At 41.3% G+C, this 23,618-nt stretch overlaps 1 protein-coding gene across 2 annotated transcripts in view; it reads left to right on the plus strand.

Annotated features, from left to right (window-relative positions):
• Positions 1 to 23,618, plus strand: part of orb2 (cytoplasmic polyadenylation element-binding protein orb2) — a 513,070-nt gene that overhangs the window by 470,003 nt on the left and 19,449 nt on the right. The window lies entirely within an intron of this gene.

The following is a 23,618-nucleotide window of genomic DNA, read 5'->3' on the forward strand; positions in this document are numbered from 1 at the left end:
CCAAGGGACCTACCTCCTTCCCTGTACGCGAGAGATGGCGCAGGGATTCACTTTGCCTCTCCAGCTTATCCTCGGTTCCCCGGAGGGGACGATAACATGAGTGCATCCTCTTTCTTCGCCAGGATTTCGTCTGTTTGGGGGCGAGGGGGGGGGTGCTAGAGAAAAGGCGTCTCAAGAAAGTTGGCGCCGTGACCCAGTTTTGCTCGCATTGCGATCTCCACCACCCTGCAACGCTTCTCCGAAGGGGACTCGTACTCCTTCGTATACATTAATTTTTTAATTTCTTTTTAGATTTCACGTCTCTCGGAGGTCGCATGTGTGGGTCCTCGAGGTTCAAGGACGAGGCATTTCCTTCGCGCGTGTTGTTTAGTTTAGTCCATCTCGCGATTATTATTATACCATAAGTGTACAAATACGCTTCGAGTATTCGCGATTTTTTTCAGAGCGCCGTCATTAATTAGCGTCAAGGTGAGGTGGAACGAGCGTTAAATTAAGAGTTGAAATTAGGGAGGAAAAAGAATTAAAAATTTAAAAAAAACGGTGCGGCGTCACTCGGCTCCACCTCGCACCGTCAAGAAATGTCGCAGTTCTCGAGGCATTAGTATTATTATTTTTTTTAAATTTTTATCATGTTGCCGGTCCAGCGTGTGGCGGTACAGTCTCTCTCTCTCATTCCCTCTCTCTCGCACGTGGCGCAGTTAAATCAATTCTGGAAGCCGTTTTACGTTCTAATTTTCCCCTTCCCGAGAGCTAACGTTTCCTTTTTAAATGCCTCCCGCTTGCTTTTGGTCACGTTTCCTCGACGTCGGCAATATTTATACGCGTGACTCTCGTAAAACTCGGACGAAGATTTTTTTTTCATCGTTATCATATTTTTACTGCCCCAAGTTAGGCGGGGAACTCTAAAAAGAGAAATGGAATAAATGAAAATGTTTTCAAGGGAACTCATTGAAGTCTCGTTGGTCGGAAAATTTAACGACTCGTAAAAAAAAATCCTCCAATCGGAATTACCCATAATATTCGCTGCTGTACTGTCCGTTTGCATTAGTCTGGCCTTGTAACGGCTTTGTGCGAAGAGGCCTACTCGGCGCTTAAAACTGGGAGCGGCTGCTACATTAGCGATACGTCAGGCCAATTAATCCAATAATTAGACTGATATTTATTTTTGCTTTGCTTTTATATAAATTTTCAAGAGTTATATTAATCAACCAAAAATATTTTGCGCGCTGCAGCCTGGAAATGATTGCATTTGCCAATGCCGGAGGCAGGTGCATACACTTGACTTGTTGGTCTGAATCTTTTATGTTCTCGGGTTGGAACCCGAATCATTGATGCAACTCGATGCATGAACTAGAAATCAATTGGGAGGGAAGGCGTGATAATTTTGAAAAATATTGTTCCGTTTGGCAACACTGTTTCATGGCGGAGACTATAGTATTTTGTTCACGCGGCTTTAATCGTTTGATATTAAGAGTTAAAAAGGGCAGTCGCATGTTCATCGTAAAATGATTTTTTCTCTTCAATTGAGTGAAGAAACCTAATATGTGCAAAATAATATTTTTCATGACATTTTTATACTAGGGATCGTGGTCAAACTATATAAAGGTAGCATTTTTTGTTCAATTAAATACATGTAATAAATAGGGCCTTTCTTCCTTCCTTATTCCCTCTTTACTTTGAAGGATGGCTAACAGCCATTGGAGGGCTTAACGGAAGAAAGGACGTTGATAACCTGTTCATGATGTCCTCAGTACCACTACTTTTTTTTGCCAATGTTTTGTGTTTAGGGTTTCTTATTTTTGATATATTGAAACTATTGTTACAGTTTCATTTTCAAATTTAGCTCCCTAATAGTCTGCTTTCCATGTAACAAAATATTTTCCGATCTAGCGTCAGGAGGTTGTGATAATTACTGTCGTACAAGTTAATGAGAAGCACTGTCAAAATTTTATTCAAGTAGAGCCGTCCGCAGCCGTATATTCCCATGAGCAATTGCAACATCGCTTGTTGCATCGAAAGACGATTTCAACTGGTGCTAAAATAGCATCGCGGCGCTAAACTCCCGAGCGAAAGGTGTCTTGCGACACGACAAAGGGCGCCGCGCACGGCTCCAAAAGTGCTAAAAAAAATAGAAGAAAAAATCGTTTTCGTGGAACTCTTGCTGCACGCAGGAGAATCGCGTTCGGATCGCGGGGGTGCGGTCGGGCTGAGGGGCCGGGAGGGAGATTGGTCGAAGGGGCGGGTAGAGGGACAGCGCAGGAGAATGGGGCGGAATCAAGCCGAGCGGGTGCGGAGGTAATTCTTGAGAGAGGCGTGCGGGAGGAGATGGAGAGGTAGAAGAGGGAAGGAGGAGAAAAGGTGAGGTGGGATTCGGCGGGCGGTGTGAGAACGTTGGTCGATGTCCCGCTGGAGGGTGCCCATCGCTCCAGGAGGAGCTCGGTGGGGAGGGGGACAAAGAACACCACTCGCGGGGTCCGGGGGGGGGGAGGCGAGAAGGGGTTTGGGGGTTCAGGTGGGCGGGCGTAGGGGGAAGGGACCGGAAGAAAGAGGCAGGAGGAGGTGTTGGTCTCGCCTCAAGGATTGTGGAGGGTGGAGAGGAGGAGGAGAGAGGCATCTCGGGAGGGCTTGGAGGAGGAGAGCGGGGAGCTGGGGAGTGAGGGGAAGAGAGAGAAGGAGGAGGTGGAGGAGGAAGAGAGAAAGTGTAAAGGGCAGCAGCCGGGCTTTCCAATCGATTCGGAAGCATTTCTCCGGTGGTGCAGAGCAAAAGCTTCCGTTGTTTGTACTCGTCCGCGGGAGGGTTGGAAAGGATTGGGGGAAGGGATATCCAATTTGTTGTGGTGGCTACGGTTCCAGGGGGATGGGGAGTGGTGGGAGGGGCTATGTTTGAACTCAGATGTGTATTATATCCGTCTGTTATAAGAGAGCCTCGCAATAATCCAGGATTGATTTGTGATTTTGATGTGCTTGTAAGCGTTTCTTACAATCTCAAGCCTTTCCTGTTAGCACTGCGTGTACTTAAACGCCATCATTGATGCGTGAGTAGGTGGCCAAAAGAAGAAAGTTAGTAAATATGAGTATTAATGTTTGAAAATTCGTCCATGGCATTAAGTATGTTCTTCTGTGATTCTCTTGTAGAATGAATATGGGCATGCATCTTCTCCTGGAAGTCATCTATCCAGTTTTCATGTTGGATCGGTTTGGTCAGAATCGTGCAAATGCCACTTACTTACATTTGGTTTCTCTTGCCCCTCCTCCCTAGCCGTTTTTATTTCTCGAGAGATTTTTAAAAAAAGAAAGCCCCCTCGCCCTGTGACATTATTAATATATTTTATTTTCATTTTTCGTAACTTGACCGATATTTGCATCCACAGGTACGCCTACCGTTAATGTCATTTTCTCAAGGTTTTTAAATCATCTTACTTGAAGGAGAACTATGCTTGAATGTCAGGAGTCGAATTAGTCGGGCGGGTCAACGCAAATGTCGGAGGTTCAAGTAGGTATAGTCTCGGGCAGACTTGGATCGGTGAAACGTTCGGCTCTGAACAGATAATAGCAGTACACATGACCATAATTACACACATGACCTTCCGTGTACACACATACCTATACACAGAGAGAGTGCAGGTTAAAGAATGCCCGTGTAATAAAAATAGGCACTTCCAGGTTACCTGAACACTATTGGAGACCAAAGAAAAGAAGTAGTATGAGATTTTGATAAATTGAAGGTAGAATGAGAGATTATTATTTAATCATTTGCGACAAATTCTTATTGCTAGTTGGAAAAAATATCGTCAAGTTATTTTATATCTCCTTTATTCACCCATTCGTCCTTCAATTGCTTCTTAAGCCAACTAAGACTAATAAAAATCTAAAATAATGCGTTTTTCTAAGGATAAATATTCAGTCGTGTTGTTGTCTTTTGAACGAAAGGTCTCGGTCATTTGGCTTGTGATCGAAGAAATGTTCGTTGGAAGTTATTCGTTGGCAATGAATATTTTTTTAGATTAATATTTTTCAGTCATCCAAAGATTAGATTCGACTGATACCATTCCAGCGAGGAACTTTCTTCGTTATTGTGTAATGAATATTTAAACACCTCGCGCCCCTGATAACAAGGGACAGTTAATAGCCTGTAGGCGTAGTGTATCTCCATAGACCCCTGTAGAAACGGGTCTAAGCGTACATGGAAGCTACTACCAGCTAATTATCAGATCCTTGCTGCTTATTCATGTTAAAAAAAACAGCAAGTAAATAAAAAGGTTAAAGTAAATGGAAACAAGAAAAAAATGAATTTTAATCGCAATAAATGTTCCCAACGCCCATTACATTAATTTACATGTATGCTTTAGAATGTTTTTAATGTACCAAAACTCTTGTTATTAGAAGACCGGTAGGCTAACTTGTAACTTGAATAAACAGGCCTCTATTAACGCCCCACGGACTGAAGAAAGTGGAGGTGACTGTATTCTTCCCATGTAAAAATTGACGCAATAGCCACATTGATGCCCTTCCTTGAGATTCTCTATCACGCCCTGGTTTCCATTCTCCCTTGCAGGAATTGCCCCCTACGCACTTCTCGCGAATGTGGTAATTTTAATGGCATTCCATTTCCGGGCATCCGGTAATCGAAGCGTTTGCTGTAATGGCCCACTCCTTCCATTAACTGGGCGCAAGACCCGAATCAGAGATAAACTCTTCAGTGACGGTTTGTTTAGAGGTATGCAAACTCGATTCCATTAAACGACTTTCTCAATTCCGTGTGTCTCTCTTGCCCTCGGGTGTACATAAAGGTTCTGGTGCATCACATAGGGCCATCCACTGGATGGGACGCCAGTCTGAGTAACCCTTTGAGTACCTGCGTCTGGAGTGGTTCTAATCCCTGAAGGTCGATATTTTTAGTTTGTAGTTTATTTTGTTCGTGATTTATTTTTTCATGAACTGGGAGTCACGTTAGGTTTTCGTGCAATTTATCGTCAGCATTTTACTAAGCCGACGATTGATTTACCGTAGGCTACAGGAGATGTTCAGGAAGGCCTCGAAATTGTCTTTGCTCAGCCATGCCGAGGCCGTGAGGTCAGAACTTCGATAATTCTCAGTTCTTGCGTACGCAAGCTACGGGATTCGTCAGGGTAGTGGCGTCAAAACCTCTTCAGTTGTCAAGATTCGATAACATCGGGCCCTAATCAATATGTCCCCCTACTCTTCTAATTTATTTGGTCACGTCTTACATTTGCATCTCGTATTATCTGATTGGCTTACTCCATTTACGGTTTTCTGTACAAGTTTTCCCAACTGACATGTATTGTCTTCGAGACGCAATTATGCCTTAGAACAGAAGGCAGAAAACTTCATTTTTCTCCGAGCTGGATCCAAGTGATCAAATTTCATCGGGTCACATACCCCCGTAATTATCATATCATGATTATAAAATCATTGTTATAATATTAACCTTAGGGGCTGTTGCCAAACACTTGGCGGACTGGATTTAAATCCTTTGTATGCTTTTGTTTGAAGAGTTCCACCCTAGAGAACTCTCAGATTTTTCAAATTATTTATGAGTGATGACTTTTTCTTTTCTTCGCAGCGTTGTGAAAAAAAAACTTCTATGTACCCCTCTTCTCATTAGTATTTCTTCATTGGTAATTCGCTGGATCTATTTGGATTCCGTCATTCTATTGTGAAATCACACGTCTTTTGCTTTCAATCTTCTGTCATATTCTGTTATCATTATGATAATACTTAATAAGTGTGGTGGACATGCATGCTCCAGATATGGCATATTCCCACACTAATGCACTTATGGTGATTCTTCCTGAAAAAAATATCATGTCAGTTTACTAGGATTCTGATCCGGATATTTCAGTTGTTTGTAGTATTTATACGAGGTAGCTCTTAATTAATCATGATTAACACATCTTATTGGCACTTGGAGGATACGAATTCCGTTGGCGACAAACTATTTATTCGTGGAGAATTTCCTCTCATCGTTAATTTGACTGCGGGTGCAGATCGTTATAACCCACCATAGTGCGTACAGTGTGTTTGTGTGGCTTTCCCCTTAGATAAATTACAAATTTATTTTATTTTATACTTATTCTTTATTAGTACGTCAATGCGGTCACAATGGTGTGCGCATAAGTATTTTTTCCCCGTCATAACTGTCGGCGCGTTATTTTATCATCTAAGCATTATGGTCAGTTTTATTTAAGGGATAGAGTTGATTGATATCGTGTTCACTGCGGCGAAACGGATGTAAATTGCTTGCTCTTGGAGGGGGGGGGAGGTTGTCATTTGTTCTCGAAAGAAATGAATTCTCCGTTTTTCTCCGTCTCGTGAACGTCTGCTTTCACCTCTCCCGACTCAATTTCTGGACTCGTCCCGGGCACTGGGCGATCCAGGAGAGCGGAATGGGAAATATGGGGTCGTTTGCTCTCTTTCCCCGGCGCAAGAGGCGTCCTCCATGCCGCGGTGCCTCGTAAGTTTTGCGAACCTTCCTCACACCGTTATGGCTGTCCGATATGACGTTATATCGAAAAAATGTCGATGATTTTTCACATCGCCGGTCATCATGGATGACTTTTAAGAAACCATTGCGTCATTGGTCGACGATTGTCGTCGATATGGCGATAATTTTGAAATAATAAGATAAAAATTACTATGTAATAACAAAAGTAAATTAAAATGGTAGTAAATTGAGGGAGAAAGTAATTCTTGCAAGAAACATTTATGCCCAGAAAAATAAATTTCCTCGGTTTCTCATGTGTAGTAATATAAATTTAAAAAATAAATAATAATAATATAAAATTATAATAATAATAAATAAAGTTAAGTATGAATGTAATATTCAACTATTTTAATAGTTAATATTGTTGAATACGGCGGCATTGCTGATGCTACCCTTGAAGTATATGATCGTATTATCCACAGAAAACATAAATTATATTTTCCATACTCGGTTTGTGTCATAAAGTCAATATTTTATGTATACGGACGACATTGCCAATATTTCGCGAAAATGAAGATTTTCTATATTACCCAATATACCAGGTTATTGTTGATGTCTCATAGACACTGCGATAATTTTTTTTATATCGATAGTTGATACTGAGAAATAAATATAGCACAGCCCGATCTCAAAGTACACTCTCACTTCCCAACGCTTCTGAAACGAACGGCAAATATGGTGACCCCGCTTTACTTGCTAACACTTCCAAGAATCTCCTTTTATTGTCAGAGACGTTTCCCCAGTCAGGCGGCAGAAGGAAGCCGTGGCGGACGTCATTAAATGTTCCTGCCATTTTAATTTGAATTTCTGCCGACCACCACGGCGTAGACTGATCGTTTTCTATTTGTTAAAAAATAGGAGAAATATTTCGTCTATCAAGGGTCGTTTAAGGCATGTCTAGACGAATCCACCCTTGATGCGCTGAAGGCGCAAATTTCACCGTACCGATGGAAGAGGCCCGCCACTACCGGTCCATTAACAATTCAGGAGATTACGATAGGGAGAGTTATGGCGCCGTGAATGTGTTGTTCGTGTGCAAGGGAAATTTAAAATTGAAAAGTCTAGGTAAAGTAAACTACGAAATACACACATTAACTATAATGTATTCGAGTTGAAACCATTTTTCAAAGTATTTTCGAATTTGCGGTATTTTTTTCTATTATTATTCAAAAAAATTATTTTCTTTAATCTTTTCTCGGATATTTAATGATCATTTCATTTTTTTATTTTCGTTTTCATGAAAACATTAGCGATGATGGAGGGGATCCAATTAACCAGTGATTACAATTGAAACAACTGAAAACATGATTCGTGAGCCGGCTTCTAGACTAAATAATTGAATCATTCAGGAAAGACACATTATCCACATAAATAAACTGCGTATACCAGTTTTGGTGCATGGCAGATCATTCTCAAACTTTGGGTCAACTTTTCGGAAAATTCTCCCTATTCCGTCGGGTCGGCCTGTGGGCGAGGCCGCTGATCGTAACCTGCCCGCCATAAAATGGACATTTGATACCCGACCAATAAGCTGATCACTTTCCGCGGTGATGCTCATATCTTCGCGCACCACGGCGATGGCTGAGGTCGTATCCCGGGGCAAGCTCGACGCCGGAGCGTCCAGAATTCGCCAGCACAGCATCATCGCCCGGAACTGATCTGAACCCGCGACCTTCGCGCCAGCCTACAAGCTCGTTACCCAACGAGCCAACCGGATTCACAAGTCGACCCCAGCTCGGCCACTTGTGTCCCTTATACAGTAGCGCTAAAGTATATGGTGTATATTCCGGCGACTGGAACGGGTCAACGGACCCAAGTCCCAGCCAGTGGCGACGAACACGCTCGATCGCGCATGAATGTTGAGGGAGCAGCCAGCTACGTATGTACCGGAGGCCATCGGGCGTTCCCTCACATCCGGTAGAGCTCCGACCCCAACCTCACCGTGCCGGAAGTCGAATTTTGCTGCATAATCTGTGGCCTTGAGGGACCGAGGAGCGTTTTTATGCGGGCATAGGTTTATTTGTCCACAGAGTTATTCTCCCTCCTTCTTTTACTACTATTTCCCTTGTCACTGATGAACACATTCCAAATTGTAACGCCTTTATCTTCGCTAATGGATTAGGCTCTTCTTAATCTCTTCCAAATTATATCCATGATTCTTTGCATCTACCCCTTAAATTACGCAAGGTGATAAAAATCCAAACACTTGCATATTTCGTGGAAATATTTTTATGATATTTGCTGTGCATGTATGCTGTCCTAAGAATCGTTATGTTTAAGCAGCCCATTTTTATTTGCTTTTCGTTGTGCTCAAAACTCATTTCTCAATTTTTGATTTTGCTCTTTAGATATATATTTATTGCTATTGAATTATTATGATTTTGACATGACTTGTTTAATTAAGTCCAATATTTCAACTGCCTTTAGGAAAGTTTCCGTTTAATTGGAAAACAATTGATTCCTGAGATCAATTAATTGATGAATATTTGGTAAATATAATTTTCTACGCGCGCGCCCGTGGTTGTGTGGAAAAAAATAAACAAAATACAAAAACGCTCTCTTTTATGTATGCTTAATTATATGTATGTATGTATATATATATACTTATATATATATATATATATATATATATATATATATATATATATATATATATATATATATATATTTATTTATTTATTTATTTATTTATTTATTTATTTATAGCATATAAAAGAGAGAGCGTTTTTGTTTTATCTGTTTTTTCACACATTCGTATTATTTGATTATTTAAATTATCTCTCCTTGTTTATATTTATGCTTAATATCTGTTTCATATCCTTCATATTCTCCTGAAATTCTTATGTAATTATTTCGTATGGAATAGTTTTCCTGTCATTGCAATTTTGCAAAAACCTGAATCATTAAATATGGAGGTGATAATAATCAGATTAGTCAACCGATGGTTGTCATTTCCTCCTTCGGGGATTGCTAGTGTCAATACCTCCTTAAGGGATTGGAGGATAAACAGAGGTGAGTACGGTTAATCAGTGCCGGAGGAATGACTATAAGAATATCTCGCTTTTCGGATTGGCTTAAATTAGCTTGCTCAATGATCTGAGTGGGTCCTTGTTCCGTCCAATGGGCGCCAAACTATAACCTAGCAAGGATGGCGATACTGCCGGAAATATCGGCAGTATCTCGAAAATCAGAGAGTTTTCTGATTTTATCTGAGATATACTGTACTCACCTCTTCGTTCAATAGAAAATGTTTATTTTCCAACTTGTTTCATTACTCCTGAAGATGCTATATCGTTCTCCGGTGTCCTCAACCTCAAACTTTGCTATTATTAAATGTTATTTATCAATAATATTAGAATATCTATTCTTTTGGATTTGGCGCTGGTGAGAATTTTTTTTCTCTCCAGCCTGATTTCACTTCAACTGAATGGTTTCGGGGGTTCCATTGTATCATAAAATCTTGATAAAGTCTTCTCTTCCGTATCTTCTTTCTGTATAAAAGTTCTTTTAATTGAGCAGATAGCCATTGTAAATACATGATGTTATCATTAATTGCTAAACCTTCGTCCTTTTCTTACTCCTGACAACCTATTAAATGTTTCTGAAATTAGATGTATTAATCCGATTCTAAGGCTAGATTTTGCTAGGTTAACATTGACTTTACATCATTTCCATTTGACGTCGGTTAATTCAGTTTCAGATGTGGTATTTTTTATTATACTAGAGTACGGAAATTGATATAAATATCAGTACTACTATGTTATTACTTGCCTCAATTTCATTCCATGTGCTCCTCTGCTGTCTGATACAACTTGATTAGGGGCAAATAAGACACCCATGAGAGGCCATCACTATGTGATAAATAAGGGAAAGGGAATTCGTATTATATGACAGTGATTTTATTTCCACAATGGGGTAAATGGTACTTCTATATTTTTCCTTTTACTTAATCCACATATATATTCTATCATAGCCTTTATTTATCATTAGGTGCTTACGTCACGCGATAGATATATTTTAATTCAGTGTCCAAAACAATACTCATTAACGATTGCTCTGTAATCCGAAATCGGGGTGGGTGAGCACTGAATTTTGTGATAGAATTATCTAATAGTGAAGTGAGAATAAATTTAATTAATGAAATATTTACTAATCTTATGGACTACAGCGCTGATGTGGAAAACGTTTTTTCGACGTAAATGGACACGAGGACATGAGAGGAATTCTGATAGCGAAAGAATTTTTGGGGCGGAAGAGTTTGCAAAAATGATGGTGGCGGAAACTCATGAAAAGGAAAGATTAATCAAGGCTTTAATGAAACGCGACGGGCTATGTGTTGCTGAAACTTCGTCTTTGCGGAAACAGGATAAGCATGGATTGTAGGCTTTTGAGTTTTGGTCATAGAGAATAATCGGAAAAAATAAGCTGGATAGAGAGGAAGATAAACGATAAAGTACGTATATTTTTGGTGCTGGGAGAGATGGAGTCGATGAGGAAGGCGGAAAGGGTGATGGGGGATATACTGAAAGAAGGCACTTCCTCGACATATCTCCACTCTTCACTCTCCCGAGCGGGTTAGTTAAGGCCTTGATAGAAGGGAGACTGTTTCAGAAGTGGGGAAGAACCATGATAAGAATAAACATTTTGGACATCATTTTGAAGAAGGAAATAAGTGTGGGAAAAATGGTCTTTAATTGTGTACGAGTGCTAGATGTGTTCGTAGGGATGTGCTGTTTTTTCAGCAATGGTCCAAAATGGTAGAGCACTACTTTTAGAAACACTCTAACTTCTTTTTCAAGTGTTGGGGAAGGTTAAAACGGAAATATACCGTTAATGTAAGTTAACACTTACTTAGTCTCTTTATGTTCTGCGTATATTCGTAAAAGACTATGCCTATTCATAATATGCGAATTACAGAATTTAATTTTTTTCCAGATTTAACAAGTGTTATACAACCTCCTCGTTAAAGATAGAATAGCACCCAGGTGTAAATTGAAATTCGTCGCTCTCTCCCGAATTAATGCATGCAATTACTATATTGAAAGTTAAAGAATACATAAATAAAATTGTTGACAGAATATGCCAGTCGAAATAGTGAAAGGGCACACAGAGAACTCTTCAAATCTTCCAATTTTCATTGGGCGCGTATGTTTACCTATTTGTCGTTCTTTCCGGTGACTTGGAACCCGCTCCATTTGTTTTCCCAAGGAAAATGGGAGCATAGGAAAAATATACTCTCTCTTTCGCTCCAGGAGATGCAAGAAGGCTAGTTTTCGCGGGGGAGAGAGAGAGGTATGGGCATTTTACTGAAAAGCACGCCTGGAAAAAAAAGAAACACCTCCCTCGTTTGTTTCCACTCGCGTTTCGTCCTCGTTGCGTCGGCAACGCGCGGTTCAATACGCTGCCGATGCGGGCTCCAGCATTGTGGCCGAAGGTGGGACAGAGTTGCCCTGGGAACGTTTCACGCTCCGAAGTCAGGAATAACGCCTCCGTGAACTTAGAAACCGCCCCGATACTTTCCGTGAAAGGGAACGAATCCGTGCTGATTCCCTTGCTTTCCGTGCGTTTCTGGGAGATCACTCGAGTTCTAATCAGATGGGCGCGGAACGGTGCCGATTTATCGCTCTTACGTAACTTTGAGACCGTCGGATGCGGCGGCGTTTCACCGTTTTGCGGGAAGATTATTTGCTTCCGGCGGTGGAAAGTGGAGGCCATTTCATATTTGGACGAGAAGAAACGGAATACATGGGGGTGGGGCAACCGGAAATTACAAGGAAAAATCTTTTTCACTTATTAAAGAGCGGTTTTCGGCTTCTCTGGATTTAATATTTTTCCAGCGTTTCGCTTCCTATGTCCGGCGATTCATTAGGGAATGTGCTTATTATTTTCTTCGTTAAAAATATAAACATGTAAAGTAGTCGTCACTCAACGACCATCGGTCACTAAGCTCAGTGCTCTCTTTTTCAAATTTAAACTGGCGGCATTTACCCTTTTCTATTTTCTCGAGTTCTTGGAGTAATGTACGTATTTTAAGTTGTAGCTAGTCTCCGTCATCTCGATTGAAATTATTTAGATTTTTTTTCAATTTCTATAATCTCTTCTATTAAGCCTGGGAAGTATTTTGCTGCTCGGATCCCCGCAGTTTCGTACCCTCAAAAGCAATCCTATAGCATTTTCACCTGTTTGCCGAAGCGTTAAATGATACGTTTATTTTTATGCTTTTTCGCTGTGTGGATCATTTGAGGGGTACGTCCCGGCGTGTCAGTATGCCGTTAATGGGCGTATATGTCTTCAATTTAAGAGTGCTTTCTCCCGTGCACGTCGACTAGCGCAGATCAATTATGCGCGAGACTTTGTTTGCGACCGCACTTCGAAGTGCAGTGATTCGCAAGTAGGTATTTGACAGGTGTAAAGGATTGTTTAACCCAGAAGAAAGTCGAATATTTGAAAAGCTAAGATTACATACCGTTGAAGCATGCTGTTCCATATATAATCTGTGTATTTCCAATCAACCCATGCATGTCATACATGCCGACCCCGGTGGCGGCGGGGTAACGTCCTCGTCTGCCATTCCAAGGGTCGCGGGTTCGATTCCCGCCTGGGTGAGTTTCCCTCCCTCTAGGGATTGGGTGTTTGTAAATGTTACCATTGTTATCGTTGTCAATAGTTCGATGTAAAGGCCAAAATTTGCTGTTTTCGGACTAATACTGGAATAAACTCTCGATTACATGTGGATTAGTTACGAAACAATTGACCATTGTTCCATCAGCATTCGTCAGTTCACCCCATGGCAATTCCTTTAATGCTTAAATATCGAGAAGGATGAACGCATGTAATGAATTTATCATAAGATTGATTTTAGTTCGAGTGCTGTTGAGAGTTTCGGATACAGTCCCACCGAGAGTGGAAGAGCGAACGTGAGACAAATGAAGGGAGTTAAAGCGTGTCTGTTTCCGTGTCGTCTGGTGCAATCGTTTTACGCTTCACAGTCATTAGTCAGTCACCTCATTTCTTCTTCCGAACGTACTTGATGCGGGCTCAACTCTTTTCGCCCACCTTGTTGCTAAGGCGTTAAGGATTTCACTGGATCTTCTTTTCGTTTGCATTAGTTGGTTGTGTCTTTTTTGGCACTCGGATTATTTTTGCATGCGCGTGAAATTGCACCGCAGGGAGGCAATCATTTTATCGCATTTTATACTGTTTTCGTAATAAAGAAACTTAAGTGATTGCGTGGTAACTTAAGGAGAAACAGTAGGATTATTTTGCGCCCACAGCTACACTGAGTTGAAATGATTTCCTTATGACCATTCTCTTTGTCCCACGTGTAACCATATTTCAACATCCAGTAATTCGAGAGCATTTTCATCCATTATTGACGCTTTTTGTTTTATAAGTAAACGTGCAAGCAATTTATTTGACTGTTGCGATAGGACGATGAAGTACGAAACGAAATTCAGGCACAGTGCGTGGGAATAATACAAAGCCGTAAGAATCTGTTAGAACTTGCCCACCAGGGCTGACGAGGTGTCTATTTAATTAGATTTGGTGTAGAATTATTACCACTTAATCAAAGTAGACGTCGTTATGACTAAGCGAGCCACATATGTTATGTTTTTATCTTGTAAAACAGATACATCTATGTGCAATGAATATCGGATTGATAATGGGGGTATCGAATGGCCGGCTAATTTGAATTTCAGAATTCAAATCTCAGCCAACTCACGGGTGTTAATATGTACTTTGACCGTGGACCTCGGAGAAATATATGAGCATCACAGTTTTTTCAACCCGAAGGTGGTTGAAGGAGAATTATACTCGTGTACCCATTTTTTTTTAAATTACCACAACCCGCAGAACATAACGGTATAGTCCAGTCTCACGTGTGCTTCATACACATGTGCTGTGCATATTTTCGACCTGCCTCAAGAATTTTTTCTTCCGACGCCAAAATATGCCGGAGAGGTTATGCAATCCCAGCTCGAGTTGAATTGGAGGAAGAAAATTCTCCCCACCTGCCTGAGAAAGATCCCCGAGGGCGTAGAAATGCTAAGTGAGCATGATTAAGGATCTCCAGTGGATGTGCGAATGGGAATCTCGCCCTAATTATGCCCCTCTCTTTTTTATCTCCCCACCCTCTCTGCTTCCTTCGTCCAGAAGCACGTCGAGTCTTGGAGGATGCCTGAAGTATTACATATCGCAACAATAACCACTTCACCTCGTCTCTTTAGGCTTAGTTCTTCACGTGGCTCTTTCTCCCACTCTCTTACTCCTTGAAATTTTCTCTTTCAGGGCCTTGTAAATATGTGGCGCTGTGAGGATGTGCAATTATTTCAGTGGATCGACTGTGACGAGGAAAGGGGATACCGATTGTCAATATTTATTCCAATGATGTAATATATATATATATATATATAATATATAATATATATATATATTATATATATATATGTGTGTGTATATATATATATAATATATATTATATATATATATTTATATATATATATAATATATATACACACACACACACACACACATATATGAAGTGACAATAATTTCTGCAGCGTATATCGAAAAATATCGTATGGCGTTATTTCGTATGGTTATCGTCATCACTAAACGATGTATTTCATTAATAGAGATGGGAAAGTGGAAATAGCTTCCGCGGTCAAATTATTGAAAATTATCCTTTCATGATAATGTGCTCTGCGGTGTGCAGTTATGTTTCCCAATTCCATCGAGATGTCGTTGCATCGAAACATTTACTATATTTTATTCAGGAATTACTGCGAAATTCAAATTCGAACATCGCAAGGTGAAGGGCTTTGCTTCCCGATTACCTCAGTATTCGCGGTGTAATTTATTGAATTAATTTCTTCTCCTCCAGCCTTCTCTGTACTCCTCGTTCTTTTTCTGCTCTCCTCCATCTCCCTCTTTCTCTCCCTTTCGCCACATCCACCCCACAACCATAGTCCTCTCCCGGTCCAATTATGCAGTCTTTTTCGTCATTTCCCGTCCGGCAATTTGTTTCAGTGCCGGAAAATCTGAAAAGATTTTAACCGTCCGCGACCGGTAAGACTTTCCTCCCGCACCGAGATATTTTCCTCGAGTGCATTTTCAAGCTCCTTTCCAGTGACTGGCAAAAAACATAATGCAGTGTCCTTGACATCAATTCCAGTTCTGCCCTTTGGAGCCGGGAAGATGGTGCCGTGAGGCCCGTGGAGGTTGAAGTGGGCATGGGGGCAAGTGCGGGGATTGCGGAGAGTTATAATAATAACTACTATTACCTCATAAGTGTGTTGAAGCGTCGTGCTCCGCCGTCCGTGGAGGCCCGTGAGAATGACAAAAGACAATCCGTAGGCGAAGCATGCTAAACTTTTCCTTACTACGTATTATGTCATGGGGAGAATTAGAACAAAATTATTTGGTTGTCTATCTCAAAATAAAATGTGTATTAATAACGATTCGAGTGTACGTGGAAAAACCGAATGTTTTTGTTTCATTTATTTTTGTGTTAACTTTTCTTGTTTGCTGTTTTCGGCTACTAAATCGGAAGTTTTGGTTCGAATCCAATGCATTCCTCTAGACAACCCCCCCCCCCCCAATTTCACCCAACTAATTTTTTTCGAGTATCATATCTTTTTGGGTAACCGCAGGCGGTGCAAGGAAAGGAACTTATCCGATGCGCGTATTTCACACGCCTTAGTGTGACGTGAGCTCCAACCCCGCCCTTCAAGCCAACCCTTGGGTTGAAAACCGTGGTTTTATAGTGTTGCAAAATCTAGCTGCATCGATTCTATCGCGTTGTGGCGGATACTACGAATTTTATGAATCACAGCACGATTAAGTTGCCAAAATTAAATTTTAAACCGCATTAAAGCCGGAAGCAATCAACATCAAGGCTTGATGTTAATGAGTACGGATGGAATTCATCTCGAAATAACCTCTTAAGACGAGTAAAATTCACTCATCCAGATTAAGGGTGACAGTTCGTTTCCCCGTGTCACCGTTTGATTTCCCTCGACGTTCTCGTCTCTGGATAATTGCATCTTAGATGGGGTTGTCCAAATGTACGCTCGTATCATCACCCGATATTTAAACCGAGAACCTTGAAAACAAAAGCTGAATCTCCCACCAGGCTACCCATCCTCCCTTAATCGGTGTAATTGACTTTGTTCGAGCTAGTGAGCAGGGTATTAGTAATAATGTTGCTGGAGAAAAGTACGAGTCGTTAAGATTACGAAAATGTCTGTGTCACTTTGTTATAATACTTGATTTCCATTATTAAAAATAATTGAACTAGGTCAATTTTCACCCTTAATTTAAACCGACCATGGTTTCAACATACAGCGCCATCATCAAACTATCATCGTACGCTTACCTGAATATTTCACTTTAATGAGGACTCAGTGATGAAACTAAAGTTGGTTTAAATTAAGTGTAAAAATTGGCTTGATTTTATTTATTTACCATGATTTATGGAATAGTTAAATACCCTTACCCAGCCCTGTTACCCTCGTTATCCTCAGCCGTGTGCGCGATGCAAATAATCACCCGCTCAGAACTTTTTGAGTCCGTGACAAGTCACTGTGAACTCTCGCCTCGACGAGGCGGCGAAGCTTCCCTCCCCGCTCCAGTGCGTCTGCCATCGCTCGCCAGCGACCTTCTTTTCCCTTCTGTCCCTCCTGAATTGGTCACGTGGGGCTGAGGGATGCTAAAAACTCATCTACCTCCTCCGCGTATAGGAATGCGCTGAAAGTATCCCCAGGCAGAACGCAGTGGTGGGCGGAGCGATGAACGGCTCCACCTAAGGAACCAAGATTCGAAGCCGGGGGGTATTTCTGGACATCGTCACCCAGGCGCAGGGGGCGCGAGGCCAGAGGGAATGGACACGGCGAATCGGTGTCGCACTGGATAAGTGATTGCACACGCAGGTGGACTCACTCAAGTTTTATGTGTTATTTCGGGTCAGTGGAGAACCGAGAAACACTCGCCTCCTACGTAGTTATAGTGTTAGCCGAAACTAGTTCATGCCATGCATTCAATGTAAACGTCCCTGTATGTACCTTGATTCCAAACTTCCTCTTGTTTCCACTTCAGGGCAAAAGATTCAGAGTTTTTATCTTCAACTAGCTGAATACCCGGCTTTGCACGGGTTAGGGAGAAACAATAATATTAATATACTACATAAATAAAAACAAATTATAAAGTACAATAATACACTACTTCATAAAAATTTAAGAATCTTTTTTATTTAACACCTGTTTATAAACTACATTTTTTGTTTCATATCCAGGAGAAAGAATATATAAATTTTTAGGCGAACCTACTCTGGAGCAAGCAACATAAATTTGCCCGTGGCTTAAACATGGCGATCTTAGATCAGCACCACAAAACTTTAAAGACTGTCCCTGTGATTTATTAATGGTAATTGAAAAAGCTAGCCGGACTGGAAACTGTAATCTTTTAAAGTTGAAGGGAAGATCAGTTGGGATTAGAGGTATCCGTGGAATAAAAATTATTTCACCTTTTCCAGTTAGAATGACTGGCTGGACTATATTTTTCATTAATTTTGTCACACACAATCGTGTCCCATTGCAGAGTTTTGGTGGATCTAAATTTCGCAATAAAATGATTGGAGATCCTACTTTAAGTATAAGGCGTTGTTGTGGCAATCCAGCTGGATCAAGTGAATTTAGGAATTCCGTTGGATAATTGACGGCTTCGTCAGCATCCACTACGGTATCAACCGATTTATATTCAATCACGTCTCCTGGCAGCATGGCTAGTATCTCCTTGCTAATTTCATTAACATCATCGTTCTTAGGAGCAAGAATGGCTCTTTCTCGCAACCATTCTAAATTTTTATAATTTTGATTAACGTTAGGATAGACTGCTTGTATCATATCGCGGACAGTTTTCACCGAAACACATAAATCTGATGACAATTTTATCATACCAGATGCTTCAATAACTTATCTATCTTCTCCAATCTCCAAAAGTTTATTTGCGAAATTTTGAGCATTCCCATCTCTTAAGAGGATTCGCATGTTTTGTTTAAGGCTAATTTCTTGGACATGATTCCATAGAACAGAATGTTTTATACAGGCATTAATTTCATCGGATGGAGTCGATTTTGGAATGATAGGCAGAGTTTGACGGAAGTCTCCACACAGGAGTACAAGAGCTCCTTCCATTAAACTGCAGTTTCCTCTCTTCCTCCTTCCATTAATGTCGCTGCAATACCTGAAGATGCAACGGCTAGAGCAATTTCTCCATGAACCCTGATTTCAGCGAGAACTAAATTAATTAAAAATGTTTTTCCCGTGCCACCAGCAGCATCAAGAAAAATGATACCTCCTTCTTGTTTATCTACTTGATCCATTATTGTTTCGTACGCGAATTTCTGATCTTCATTAAGAAGAGGCTTTTTATCCGCGATGTATGCTTCTAAGTCTAAGACATTGTAGCTAGTTGCCCGTATATAATCTGGATAAAATACACCCTGTTGATCTTGTACAGGTGCAAAAAGACCGAGTTCCACTAAAGTCTTGTTAACCATGGTGATACACTTTTCCTCCAAAATAATCAAAGTTTTATTAAAAATGTCGGAGTTAAACGTAATATCCAATGTAGGATTTTCACTTCGAACTTTAGCCAGCATATCCTCACTCATTGATTCTTTATATTTTTCCCATATTGTTTTTGGGTTAGATGGATTACAGGAGGTTATTATGATGGCAAACAAAATTCGGATTTGTCCTGGAAGAGAAATCAAACTGGCCTCTCGCAATGAGTCATCCTAGTGTTGATCTCCTTCTAGCAACCCTAAATTCTGGCAAGTTTCTCTGAATGTCTCACATATTTCTCCCTTTACCGTTCTTAATTCTGCAAATGAGCGAGGTCCTCTAATGGTATGTAGAAGCATTCTTAAAAAATAACATTCGGCGTTGTTAGGATGGACTGTGTAGACTCGGCCCAATGCGTCACATGAATAAATATTATTCTCAGGATCAAAGTTGCCCATTTTTCTTCTACAAAAGACTTTCCTTGATGTATTCCACGTATAATATCTCGGCAATTCTGAATGCAATAGTGTTCTTGCAAAAGTATCCTGCTGGCATAGTTGGAAAAATGTTGTTTCTATGACAGCAAAAAAGTAAACAAATTACATACATACAAACAAACACTCTCCTTTATATATATATAGATAAAAATGCCTTGATAATTTTCCGAAGGATGTTATAACAATGATACACGACCAAATTTATCGTGACGCAGGTTCTTCACGCGTCGGAAGCCTAAAATTTGGAGAAACGGATTCCAACGTTCAAGTTGAAATTTCTCCTGCGAAGAAAAGGGTAGCACGATGTGATCTACTGATCAATTAATTCTCAATTGTTCTTAGTAATTAAACAAAACAGCTTGATAGCTTCAATTCATTCGTCCTTCAAGTCAATGGGCACGTAACGTCATCACCAAATCGAAGAAAAGAACTCGCAGTCCATAATTTTTACTTTGGGAAAAATGTATGGTATGGTTTTAGTTATTCTTCGTGAGAAGTATATTTGAAAAATTTTATCCATTTGCTCATTTAACGATCTCCTCTTTGCTGCTAACTTTAAAAGGCCTGTAATGATGGTGAGGAGCCTGTTTGACCATTTCAGCGAATCAGTTGTACACATTTAGCTGTAGTGATTGATTATAGTTGATGCATGCGAAAAAGAAGACGAAATTCTGATCGAAAGCGCTTCGTCCTGCGGGGTTAATTCGTGGTACTAGTACACCTTCACGCACTCAAACTACACCCCTGACTCTGCGAAAATAGACTTTTCAGCAAGTTCAAACCATGCTCCTGACCGGTTAGCGAAGTTATTCAAATTATTTTTTTTATCTGAAAAAAAAGAAAGGAGTACAAGAGGGTACCAAGTAACGACGAAACTATTATTGTCATTAAATTTTGTGGAAAAGTACCTCAAACTTCCTTGTCATGAATCTACTCGACCTTCAAAGAAGTTAAACTTGAGACAATTCAATGTATGCCTTTTCTGCAAGCATGTCTTTGGCTGGAGAATCCTTCATCCAATGCCGACTTGTATTTCGCATGTGGGGCGGGGACATAAATCCAAATAATAGCCTCCGCGAAGGAAACACCGCAGGAGATGGGAAACTTAACGGCGTCGTAAGCAGCAACCAACCAAGCAGGGCATCCCTCTCTCCGAGTAGTATTTTTCTTATGGCAACTGTCAGTATGAGTATTTTATGGGTGTTAGGGCGCAGATGGTGAAAATTCACATTCATCGTTTCTCTTCCTCTTACGTATAAATTCATGGCCTCCTTTTATTTTCGTGAGATTAAATCATCAAAGGGGAGCATAACATGGTGGATCGGAGGCTGCACTTGGCATATTTCCTTTCGTTGATCTAATTATTATTATATGATTCAGAAAATACGAGAACTCTCTGAATGTGATCCTCCAGTCTTGAATTGGGATGGAGTAGTAGGTGTGTAATGTTTACGGCTAGAGAAAGCGACTGCAATCTCGGACGCTTCCTTCGCCCTTAATGTTTATACTTGTATGATTTAGTGCTTGCTAGCAATGGCATCACTCGAGCAGATTAATATTTGTTGGCCTATTTCCCAGTACTCCTTTTTCTTGTGGTAATACATTTCACTTCTAAATTGGTGCTGTAATGTGTTAACCGAGCGTATAACCTCACGTCTAGCCGTTTTTATCTTTCTGCAAACTTTTTATTTACTTTGCTGAAACATTTTTATTTTACTTGTTTCGAATGTCTCCGTCGGTACCCAAGAATGGATTCGTTTGCTGTAAGGATGTCGACTCATTGGCCGCGATAGTGCTTCAGCAAGAGTATATAACTTTGAATTGTGCGATTCTGTTCATTCGATATAGATCGAAAAGTATAACTTTTGTAATTTTCTTTGGTAATGATGAGGAAGTAGCGGAAGGTGAACATTCTCCATTCGTAAAATTCACGTTCCTGCTGCTGTCACTGGAAAGCTCGGCTCTGGCTGGCTACTGTGATATTCTTTGTACGGAGTGAGAAACGCAAAATTTTTCCCCAGCACGCGACCAAGCACATGACACTACGTTGGTTGCCAGCCTGTTGTGAGAAAATTTTCTCGTTCTGGTCTTCCGCGTGTGTGAGAGCGATTGGAGGCTGGCGTATGACTTGGTGACCAAGGATTGAGGGAGGGCGGTGACTCCTGCATGGAAGTAGCGTTACTGAGCTAAACGAATTTATTTCGAATGACGCCTAGTGTGAAAATGTACTCGTCTGATGTCCCCGATTGGTCGGATGCATTTCGTTTTTTATTATTTTAAATCTTCTACTCGTTAGGTCCAGTTTGCACTGTCTGTGTGGACATAAAGTTTTCTCTTTCGTCTGGTGGATACGTAAGTAGAGTAGCTCCTAAAAATCTGACCAAACAACTTTTAAAAACTCAAGCGCCGTGTATTGACCTGCCTAATCATGCTTAAACATGACACACTCCAAAGCATACCAAATTTTCCTTTAAGTTCATTATGTGATTATCCTCTTTGTTACAACTGATTGGTTTGTATCTCATTTGTTACTCTTTTAAAAAATGTAAAAATATCTTACAAGAGAGATTGGTGGTGAAAAAATAATTTTGTTGTCGGTTTCTGTTTCACTGTGAATTTGGACGTGTTGCAGCGGTTAAGCTACCGCCGCGGGAATTCCAGCCGTTAAACTGAATATTTTCCGTATCGCGAATCCGCAAGTGAAATTTATGGATCTGAATTATTTCCGCTTTCGCCACTCAATACGGATGCAATTCATTTCTTTTGACGTGGTCCAATAAGCTCGACGTCAAGGTGACTCATCGCTTTGAATGAATTCATCGCCCTCTTGCGGGGGGAGGATCTTTAAATAAGTCCGGGGGAGTTTTGTGTAAACATTCCTTCGCTCGGCTCGCGGAGCCGATGTGCATCTCCTAATTCCGTCAAGTGGGCACGACATCGGCTCTGAGGACGTGGCCGCGTAGTTGTGGGTGGCGAGCCTATGTCCGCGGGCGGAGTGTAACTCGCGGAAGGAACTTTTCCTGCTCTTGAGCATATCTCGTTCGTACTTCCCCATCGTCCCGGAGCGAACTCGCTCCTTCCCGTATTTCTCTGCCGCCTCTTTCTCTCCCACCAGGCCCCTCTTTCTCTCCCCACCCCCGGTGCCTCCTCGTCCCCGCGTGCGTTATTAACCTCGAGTGTCATTTTCCGTTCAAAAAGCCCTTTTGTGGCGAGCTCCTTTGTTCTCCCACAGAACGACGGAATTTAATTTTATTCCATCAGTTGCGTCGGTCCCTCGGAGTGAGTTTATTCATATTTTTCTCCCCCCCCCCCGCCATCTCTCTTTTCCCCCTCCCCATCAATTTCCCAACTGTCTCCTAATTCACGTTTTTGCGGAGAAATAAAACTTCTCGTCCTCGCTGACCCTTTGACAATGACGGCTTTTTTTATTCGGTTCCCCTCAACACCATCCCCATCCCCCACCTCCGCCCTCCTGCCACTTTGCTTGACCCCAAACCTTCATGAATTAAAAATGAAAAATTGTTGATGATGATGGTAAGCATGATGACGATGACGACGACGAAAGGAAATAAAAGGGAGAGCGATCCCCAAAATCGTCCCGAGTACCACCCACCGCTCTCCCAACTCATCAAGCTTTCGATTGTGGACCGACCGAATTTAATTTGCTACGTGAAATAATTCAAAACCGTCCCCCATCTCCTCCATTGGTGTGTCAAAGTTGTTTTTTTTCGCGGTACCGTTTCCCTCCACCCGCCCCCTCCCCCGCGATCTCCTCCTCCTCTCCCTCCCGTTCCTCTCTCACTTTCTCTCCCACACTTTCTCCGAGGGGGAGGAAGGAGGGGGAAGGCGAGAGGGCGTTCCTGCCAACCATCCCCCCCTATCTCTCTCTCTCGCACACACAGTCGACGTCAGGCATTCGGTTCGGTCGGTCGGTCAGTAAGTCAGTCAGTCGACCATTAGGTCATTCGCCTCCCTAGAGGCCGCCGTCAACGCCGCAAGTTCGTCCGCGCACACCTCGAGTATACCCGCCCGCACGACGCCGCAGCGCGC

The sequence above is a fragment of the Hetaerina americana genome, unplaced genomic scaffold, assembly GCF_022747635.1.
Source record: "Hetaerina americana unplaced genomic scaffold, ioHetAmer1.1.p SCAF_5, whole genome shotgun sequence".
Lineage (NCBI taxonomy): Eukaryota > Metazoa > Arthropoda > Insecta > Odonata > Calopterygidae > Hetaerina > Hetaerina americana.